Source organism: Neophocaena asiaeorientalis, unplaced genomic scaffold (genome assembly GCF_003031525.2).
Source record: "Neophocaena asiaeorientalis asiaeorientalis breed wild unplaced genomic scaffold, Neophocaena_asiaeorientalis_V1.1 scaffold58, whole genome shotgun sequence".
NCBI classification, from domain to species: Eukaryota; Metazoa; Chordata; class Mammalia; order Artiodactyla; family Phocoenidae; genus Neophocaena; species Neophocaena asiaeorientalis.
Genome location: NW_020172644.1, coordinates 660,265 through 671,125, shown reverse-complemented (window position 1 = coordinate 671,125; position 10,861 = coordinate 660,265).

Here is a 10,861-nt window from a genome sequence, read left to right as displayed (position 1 = left end):
GGAGCGATGGGGAGGGATGGGGAGGGATGGGGAGCGATGGGGAGTGATGGGGAGGGATGGGGAGGGATGGGGAGCGATGGGGAGGGATGGGGAGTGATGGGGGGCCATGGGGAGCCATGGGGAGCCATGGGGAGCAGCAGATGAAGCTTCACTTGCTCACCCACAGCTCATCTCCTGCTCTGCGGCCCGGTTCCTAACAGGCCTAGGACCGGGAGTTGGGGACCCCTGTTGTGGACACAGGGAATAAGTCAGCAAAGGTTTTCATCACTGTTTGAGGATTACAGAGCAAAGAGGCCAACCTGGTCCCAATGATTATTAAACAATATCTATTAGCTACAAAGCCCTTGACAACAGAGATGTGATTTACCTCACAGTACTGTTCTGGGTGGGATCAGCAGAAGGACAAGAGGAACTGTATGGGCCCAGGATGGCATCAGTTATGCTAACGGCCATATACTCTCATATTCTTTTTCTGCTCCTCTGTCCTGCTACCCATCGTTTTTTCATCTCTCCCTACTGTGTCTCATTCTCCCATTGTCTGTTATTCTTCCCCACCTCCCATCTTAGCCACTTTCTCTTTTTTTCTATACGTCTTCTCCACCCCACTGCCCCCTTCTTCTGTAGAAGCTGAGCATTATGGAGCAATGAAAAAGGTTTTGGGTAATGACAGTTCTAAGTTTGAGCCTTGTCATCCTAATAACTTAATCCCTCAGAAACTCAGTTTCCTCATTGTAATGGGTATAATGCTATCCACTTAAAGTTCTTATGAGGATTCAGTAACATTTTGTGTATGAAATGCCTAGCATACAGTAGGTCCTCAGTGAATATTAGCTCCCTATTTTTTTTTTTTTTTGCGGTACGCGGGCCTCTCACCGCTGCGGCCCCTCCTGCTACGGAGCACAGGCTCCGGACGCGCAGGCTCAGTGGCCATGGCTCACGGGCCTAGCCGCTCCGCGGCATGTGGGATCCTCCCGGACCGGGGCACGAACCCATGTCCCTGCATCGGCAGGCGGACTCTCAACCACTGCGCCACCAGGAAAGCCCCTAGCTCTCTATTTTGCCCTGATCTTCTCTTCCATCTTTTTTTTCTGGTTCCCTTTTTCTTCTTCTTCTTAACTAACCACATCATAGAACTGTATTTTTAGTACATGTAATCTTCAGATTTATAGAATAAATATTGTTTATTGAACAAAATATTAAGATTTACTAATCTAAAAATCAGATGTGTTTCATATTTCTTTAAAAAAAATTAACCCACCAACCTAAATTATTAATATGTTGCTTTTTGTATAGATCGCCAGTTGATTTTTTTTTTTCTGTTATGGATCACTGACCCTTGATGAGAAAAATACCCACCCTCCTCTGTACAAGTTATTCTCAATTTACTATTCAAGAGAAGTGCTAAAGCAAGGTTAAAGAGTAAAACTTAAAGTAGTACCATGACATTAACCTTGCCCTAAGAGACCTAAGTAGAAACTGTATCTTTCCCAGGCCTTCTTTAAGCCCCAGCCACACTAGCTTTGGCTCCCATCGTTGTCTTCTCTGGAGTCTTGTCTTGCAGTAACAGCCACATATCTTCAAAAACCCTTAAGAGTCTCCACTAGTCATGTTTTGGTTCATTAAGTGTGTGCTGTGTTCGTGTGCACGTGCGTGTGTGTAAGGCAATTAATAAGATAATCAAAGAGTAGTTTCATCCGAGCAGAGAAACTGAATTTCTAATTAACTTAATGCAGAAGTTACTTTCTATCTGCTGATCTAATTTTTCCCGTATCCAGTGTTTTGGGTTTTTTTTTTTTCCATTTAACATCATTGTCAGCTATGCCTTATCTTGGCTAAGGAAGAGGAAACGGTTGGCTTTATTTGTCGTTGCTGTTTTCTTATAGCAACAACTTGATCTTATCAGATTTCTGATCAAACAGAAAGCATGGTGCAAATATTTTGAACTTTATGGGAAATAAAGGATAAACTAATTATTAATACTTAATATCTAAACAATATTAATACTTAATATCTAATATCTCTTAATACTTAATACCTAAATTTTTTTTTAAACAGTATTAAGAAAATTAAATTTCCATTTGTGGTTTTTACTATATTCCATTTGATATAATTTTTTCTAACATCTGTGAAATTTTTTTTATCCCCTCTTCCAATTAATCCAATTAATTTGTCTTTTATCCTCTTGATCAAAATTTTACTGGGATGTATGCAGACCATCTACAGAGGCAGGGAATTTAAGTTTGATTTCCCATGGCTGGCAAATTTCATCAGTTTGATTGAATTCAGAATTCCTTATTCCATGGTTTTCAGAGGTAATAAAATATAACAGAAGCTATTGTCACTGTCACAAATTGAGAATTGAGAAGGAAAGTCATTTTTAAGGAAAAATGTTTGGTTTTGGCTACTTTAAATAAACAAGCGATTCCACCTGTGGTAAAAGCCAGCATACAAGGTACTCAGTAATGTCAGCAGAAACTTCATTTCTTTAAAAAAAAAAAGTAGATTTTAGAGAAAGTACAAAATGTAGAAATTTTTAATTTGCAGCTTGAATTAATCATATTCTTCACTTCATGGCCTATTATTATCTATCATTAGTTCATGCACATCATTAAATTTTAATTAATTTATATTTTCATTGCAGAACCATTCTCTTCTACTACAATAGGCAACTCTTTTAATATTTTTGGTAGGTATGCCTGAAGATGGTTCCATCTGTCTACGTTTGTAACTATGATTTAAAATATTGAATTCTATTGGTTAAAATGAAAATGAATACAAATTTTAGTATTTCTCCATTTATAATCATTTCAAAGACTTATTCAAAAACTAGCTGATGTTCTCATTGATTTGTATCCCTCTCCCCAAAAGTTTTTTTCCTTTATTGGTTATATGTAGTTTAGTGGAAGATATGTGTAAATAAATGTTATAACTTTGCATTTAATTAAAAAATAACAAACAAGTTATAAATACAATACCTAGTAAAATTTTATATTTAACATATTATTTTTGTACATTTTGTAGGAAATAAAACCTGCAACTACATTTAGTATCCAATGAGGAGGAAAACATGTCCAGCCTCACTAGAAATAAAAGAAATTCAAATTAAAACTATTAGGAATAATATTTCATCTATCAAGTTGATAAAGATTAAAAAGATGAGTGGTATGGGTTTAAAGAAACAGTGTATGAAATAAGAATACACTAAAGTTAGAAGTAAAATTGATTCAGTCTTTCCGGAGGGAAATCTGGTTTCAACCCTCATGGGTAGAGACTGCTGTTGCCCCTCACTCGAAAGGTGTAAAAACTGCAGCACAGGGATGTTAAGTAACATATTGAAAGTATCACAGCTAGTAAGTTGCTGAGTTAAGATTCAAACCCATGCTTGAAGCCTGAGTTCTTAACAACCAAGCTAGTGTTGGTCCATGAAATCAATTTAGTGGATTGTGAACAGGATAGAATGGGACAGAAATTATTAGAATGCATCACACATGGTACGAATGTCATTTCGTGGAAATTTATATGTACTGGGCCAAGAAACAAAATATCTTATTGTGGACCACAATCAAGATCACTGCACTAGCCCAGGAAGCTCAATTCTGTCTCAAGGCCTCTGCCTAGACTCTTTTCCCCAAATCTTCCCTTGGCAGATCTTCATATCATCGGCTTAACTATAACCTTTCTGAGATCTCAGCTCAGCTCTAATATATAGAAAGAACCTCCAGTCTACACCCTCTTCCTCTCTTCCATTACTCTTTTATTTTCCTCATAGCTCTCACACTATTTGAAAGTATTTTATTTATTTGTTTGCTAACATGTTTATTCTCTGCCACTTCCCACTCTCTCCTTCACAGGCTAACACTAAAACATCATCTCTATGAGAGCAGAGATTGCATAAGGCAAATGCTTCAGACATTTATTTTGGCATCTCTGAGGTAGTACAGAGTCTATAAAAATTTCAATCTAAAATGACACTGCTGGTAAAAACTCAATTGATGTTTTTGCTGAAGCAATGTGGTTTCCCAGGGGAAACTTTCATAACAAAATTTAGTTTTGAAGAGAGAGAGGACTTTGTGTGTAACAGGAACCTACTCTATTGTCAGAATCAACAGAAAAGAAATGAGTGGTGTTAGTTTGTGCATTGAGCTAAAGGTCCCTGTAAAACATTTGTAAGAATTTAGGCAAGGATTGTGTTCCTTGATGTGATGTGTTTAAAAACCACCACAATATCAAGAAGGTGAAAGGCTGACAAACAGAATCTTGGAATACTAACTGGCATTAATTTATGTAATTGGTAAAAACTTGCAATTTTGTTTTTAATTTTTCTTGAACTAAACATGGGAAAGACAGTAAATGAAACCCAAAGCTAACATAGATTTAAATTCAGATCAGCCATTTCAATAATGGCAAAATGTTAAAGGATAATTTTCAAAAAGAGGTAAAATTATAGTGCTCATTAAATATAAAATGAACACATGTTAAGGAGTTTATTTAACTCGTCATTAAAGAGGGAACCAGGCAAATGTTACAACTGCTTCAAAGGACAAATTAGTCAGAAATGTATGTGGAGAAAAGGTATGTTGAAATGAATTTACAAATGGCCACGAGACTGGCTTTTTCCATAGGCAGGGAGGAAAGACAATTGAACCTCTACTGGAACAGAATTTGTTTGCTTGTCTATAGATATGAATTATTTGCATTGCTATTGGTAATCTGTAATTTACAGACTTGTAAAATATCTCAAAAGCCATAAAGACCAAACAGTAGTATTATAAACAATGCAGTTTTCCATGGAGACACCCATAATTTTTTTTTGCTTATTCTTAGTTTTCTTATAGTAATAAAGAAAAAAAGTAACTTCTAAAATTTGCTACACAGAGTAGATTAATTTGTGGATAGTGAGGGTACTTGATCTCTCCCTTTACAATGTCTCATGCTGCTAGAAAAGATTAATTCTATTCTAGTCTTCTTCCATGGTAGTACTGTATACATACATTCAATGTACATGTGGAAAAGTATGATTTGTATGCATGTGAAAAGCAAGGATTGAGTTATATTTGAAGTTCTTTCTGTTGAGTTATAACTAAAATTAACCTGATGGTCAGATAACTACTAAAAACAAATTTTGATAAGAACAAGATGGCTGCTCCAAGGATTCCATATTCATGTCTATTTTTTATTCAGCACACAAATCCCAATTGCTTGTTCCTAGCATCCTAGCATACTTTCTCCACATGTTGAATGGTTACCGGTTTCACAGACAGCTTTGTCTACTAAGGAGTTTCATGGGAGTGTAGAAGCACATTTGGTTTAAGCTTTTAAATTTAAAGGCGGGCAAGAATGAAGTGATTTCTTCATAGAGAATTAACCAGTTAGTTATAACCATTTTTGATATCAATAAAAATACTCAGTGTAAAACACTTGAGAATAAATATATGAAGAAAAAATTAAATACTAAACTTCTTTCTTTATTATTCAGTATGTAAAGTTTATTTAACAGTAATATCATAAAAATGGTATAATGATTGTGCCATTTCTGGATGATAGTGTTTTCCCTTTGGAGTTTAAATGACTATTTGGAAATCAGTCTTTGAGTACGCTATGTTAGGCTACTAATTTAAGACTTCAGTTGTGCTAACAACCCGGCCATATACTAAAGATATTTTCCTTATCCATTTGTATCATATGGAATATCAATTGCTTTAACAACTGATAACAGTCATTGTATTATGGATGGTTTTCTGTATTTATTATTTGTATTCATTATTTATTATTATTTATCAGTTGTTATTTGTTTGTTCCTTATTTTCTTGGTAGCTTTTAATTCATTCACTCAAAACATTTATTGAGCTCCTACTATTTCCTGGGCAGTGCTGTAGGCACCGGGACACAAAGAAACAAACAGAAACAGGCCAAATCTCTCCTCTCATTAATCTTGCATTGTAGTAGGGAGAGACTACGAATAAATAAACAAGTACATCAGTGGGTTATAAATGCTATGGAAAAAAAAATAAAGTAGGGAAGGTGGATGGGGAGTATGTGTATAGGGTAGGGGTGCTTTTTTAAATAAGATGATCATGTAAGTGCTCACTAAGGTAAATATGAGCAGAGTCTTAAGGAAGTGAGAATTACTGGTTTGCCCCCTCCTTTTGCTTTGACTCCATGGTGGGTAGAGCCAAATTTGAGGCTCAGTCTAAGTAATCATGGTAACATATCTTTCCCCAGTCTAGACTCTCAATTCTCTCTCATCCATCCCCCCTTCCAGTTTTCTATATTTTATTACTATTTTATTCATTTATTCCTACTATAAGCAAATTCAAATCCCTTGTGGAAAGATGAAAGGAAAAACCAAATTAATTATGGACTTAAGTAAATTAACTAAAGACTTCATCTTTTAAAAAGTATATTTCTTGGGCTTCCCTGGTGGCGCAGTGGTTGAGAGTCCACCTGCCGATGCAGGGGACACAGGTTCGAGCCCTGGCCTGGTAAGATCCCACATGCCGCGGAGCGGCTGGGTCCGTGAGCCATGGCCGCTGAGCCTGCGCTCTACAGCCCATAAGCCACGACCACTGAGGCCCGCAAGTCACAACTACTGAAGCCCGTGCGCCTAGAGCCGGTGTTCCGCAGTAAGAGAAGCCACCGCAATGAGAAGCCTGCGCACCACAACGAAGAGTAGCCTCCGCTCGCCACAACCAGAGAAAGCCCGTGCACAGCAGCGAAGACCCAACGCAGCCAAAAATAAAAATAAATAAAATAAATAAATTTATTTTAAAAAAATGGTGGGGGGAGAATCAAAACTACAGGAATGTTTTTCCTGAAGAAATTAAAAATATTTCACTAATAATTTTCTCTTGGCCCGGGTGTGATTTAAAAAGTGAGAGTCTTCAACATATAAGCCATCTAAGAATTAATAAAATCATTAGAGTACATGAAAGCTCCATGAAGAGAGACTGTAGAGTAAGAAGAAAAGAAGGCCTATAGGTAAGTCCCTGAGAAGTTCCAACACAGACTCAGAGGGAGATGAGCCCGCAAAAGTCGACCAAGCAAGACAAAGGAGGTAAAGACACCTAGAATGACTAGCAGGCTTCTTGCTTGTACTTCTGGGTTGTGCCATTCACTGAGGTAAGGGATGTGTGGAGGAAGACCAATTTTAAGGCAGATCATTATGAGTTTGATACAGGGCATGTTGAGTCTGAGGTCCTCTAAGACATCTGGGAAATGTTGAACATGCAATTGAGCATACAAGTCTAGAAATCTGAAAAATTGCCTGAGCTGAGAAAGATCAGAAGGAAACTATGAATCTTTTATAAAAGTATGGGTCATTTTAATTGTTAGGGGATTTGAATATGATGATTTGAGTACATATCTTTCCTTATATATTAAGCAGCTTAATAGCAAGGAGTATAGGTTATTTGCTTTCTGTACCTCACAGCACTTGCCTTGTTCATGGTAGGCATCCTATTATTATTTATTGAATTGAACTAAATTGCCTAAAGGATTTATTTTTCAAGCCAGACTATTCTGTGAGTCAAGGGCTGTGATTATTAGAGTTGGAGTTTAGTAATCAAAGATTAGTGATACGCAGGGAGGACGTGACACACACTAAGAACCAGAGTGCGGTTTCCTGAAAGTAAGCAGCTGTCAGTCTGGCAAATCAGTCAGGTCTGTGCAGGCTTGCCACAAGTAGGGCACAACACATCTTGCATAAAATGCAGGCGTAAAACATGCTGAGAGGAGAGAATCATAACTTCAGAACATGACTACAGACTTCATTACAGTAGGCAGAAAACTTGTCATTTTCTCTATATCACTATTCACCCAAAATTTAAATAACTAATATATTCCATTATAAAATAAGGTGGCTTTATATAGATACACTGTTCGTCAAAGAATTTCTTCCATAAGAAATTTTATAAATCCACATACTTTTATTTACAAAACTAGATTCCTACAGATTCTTTAATGTCATAAATAATGAGAAGCAATTAAAATTTGTCCCCACTTAGTCCAAATGGTTGATTGATAACTCAACAGGCATTTCATTTCATAAGAATTGCACTGCAGTGGTTATTTCAGAACACAAAGAAAAATATCAGCCAAGTCACTGGATTGGACAAAAAGTGCAGTATATAAAACAAGAAGCTGTTATTGTACAGAACACAATAAACAACTCCCAAACATTATTATGTGAGTGGCATTTTCATAGCTTTCTTAAAAATTGTCCCACTCATAAGTACTGTTAAATTTTCTTTGAGACAAAATCCCATTATGGATCTTAGTAACAAATTAATGATAAAAAGCTAACTTTAAAGGCAACTTAATTCTAACAAGGATGGATCATATTTTTGCCTAGTTCTATTAGACATACCAGCCATATTTATCTTTAACTCTTCAAATATAATATGGAAAAGATATTTAATAGCATAAGCAAGTAGAATTTTCAACTTTCATAAAGCTAAATACTTCCTTTGCAAACCTAAAACTCCTATAATAAAATTTAATTTTAAAAGAGGGTATTCACAAAGTCACAAATGTTGATGATTCTTTCGATAGATATGGTCAAGCAACTGGAACAGCAGTGACAGACCCAGTGCTTTTAAGAATCAGTCCTCACCTACTTAATGCCTCAGATTCTGACCAGTGTCTTTGATTTTGTAATATCTTTGCCTTTCTTGGTTTTGTCTTAAAAGGAAGTGTGACTTGCCTAATGCACAAATGTTCCAGTTTCAATCAGGATCTCTGTTTTGCTTCTTTTGCTTTAGGAATGAAAGTATGTTACAGTATAAAATCCATTTTTGTACTTAAATGTATGGATGTGAGAATTTGGGATTATAAATCTTGGTTAACCTTAAAAACAAACAGCAACACCTCTAAGAAGGAGATGATAGAGTGGGAAAGATTTGGAACAATAAATATTTGGAATTGGATGGATAGTTACCGAGAGGTGACTCTCTCCACTTAAGAGTATAGAAGTAGTACCAAGAACACTGAGAGAACATGATTTTATAACGAGTCATCTGAGCACAGTTTTTACCAACAACAACACTTAGCAGCCTAGAAGAAGCAGCAGGGAAATCGGAGGCTGCTGAAAGTCAGAAAGTACGGGCGAATATGTGGCTATGAATTCGTGGTTGAAATGGTAGACTGTGGGTTCTAAACTGCAAGGAGAAAATAAAGGGCTAAATCTATAACAAATCCAGAGGCTTTTAAATTTTATAACTACTTCTTTCCTAATATCTATTTTCACATATTTGTTTATTGCAGTATGATACTGTCTCTTGATGTTTTGCAAATGTGAGACTCCTGCCCTTTTAAAAGAAAGCAACAAGATCTTTTTCAAAACAGGTCTTTCTTTTGAGAGGTCCAGTGGAATGGTGAGATGGATTGAGAGAAACAAAATTACAGTATTTTGGAGGGGAAGACTTTCAGTCTAAAATCCCTCTGAAACTGACTCCCAGCTTGTTTCTATTGTGGTCCTTCATCTTTCATTTTTGTCTCTCCATAATTATATTCAATCAAAAATTACGTTATTTATAAAGGCAGCCTTTCTATGATCATTGGAGCACATTCTACTATGTTAGAAGTTCATTGTTCATACTATGAAGGCAAGAAAATTTCAAAGGGAAAGAAAAGTTTATTTTATGTCCAAATAAAATATATGTTTCTCTCTTAACTGGATGTAGTTAGAAAAATGAAACCAAAAATCTGCTTCAATAGTGTTCTATGTGCTTAGTCTTTATGCCAGTTTATGTTGCTTTTCTTCTGGGGAGAAGTGGTGGAATTAAGAATTCGACGTTGGTTTGGTTTTTAGTTTTAAAGAAAGAAAAATTTTAAATCCGGTCAAACTGTATCACAATTAAACCAGTTGCTATATTGTACAGTGAGTCAAATGTAACCATCACAAAACCATTTTTAAATGACATTATTTTTACTGAATATAAATTAATCAAGACAAGTGTAACTGTTTGAACTGCTGTTAGAAACTGATATGTTAAAATAAATACAAGGAGGGACTTCCCTGGTGGTGCAGTGGTTAGGACCCCGTGCTCCCAATGCAGGGGCCCCAGGTTCGATCCCTGGCCAGGGAACTAGATTCCACACGCATGCCACAACTAAGGAGCCTGCCTGCTGCAACTAAGACCCTGTGCAACCAAATAAATAAATAAATATTTTTTAAAATAAATAGAATGTGAGTGATTACAGAGTGATTTTATATTTATAAGAAAGCATATAGTATAGGGTTTTAGAACATGGGTTTTAGGGCAGAATGCCTGAATATGTGTCTTCACCAGTTATTAGGTGAACTTGACTAAATTACATAATCCTTCTTCTTCAGTTTTCTTTATGTTTTGAAGGTCAAAGTACTTAAGACACTATCCAACACATAATAGATATTCAATAAGTATTAGGGCTTTTAAAATTAATAAATATATTGTGAAATTCATTAAAAACTTCATTTTAACATTATTTATTGTATTTAAGGCTTATATATCAGAGCATCTCCACAAAGAGCCAGCCTTTGCAATGAAGAGGAATAAAAAGCAAAAAATGAGTCTTTGCAGGTAACTAAATGCTGAAGTAAAGATGGTTTTTGTTTTTGTTTTTGTTTTGAAGTAAAGATGTTTTAACCACAGAATCAATTTGCAGTACATTAGTGCTATAAACCACTATTCTGTTAAATAATAAGACAAAAGCAGTTAAACATGCCATATCATTTTTTAAAACATCATCTAAATATTTGAAAGTGTTGCATTAACTTTTTTTGCCAGCTCTCCTGATTTAATTTTTTGACTATACTGACTCTTTTTTAACTAAATGCCAAGCATTTTGCAACATATCATATTTTTGCCTAAAATATACTTAT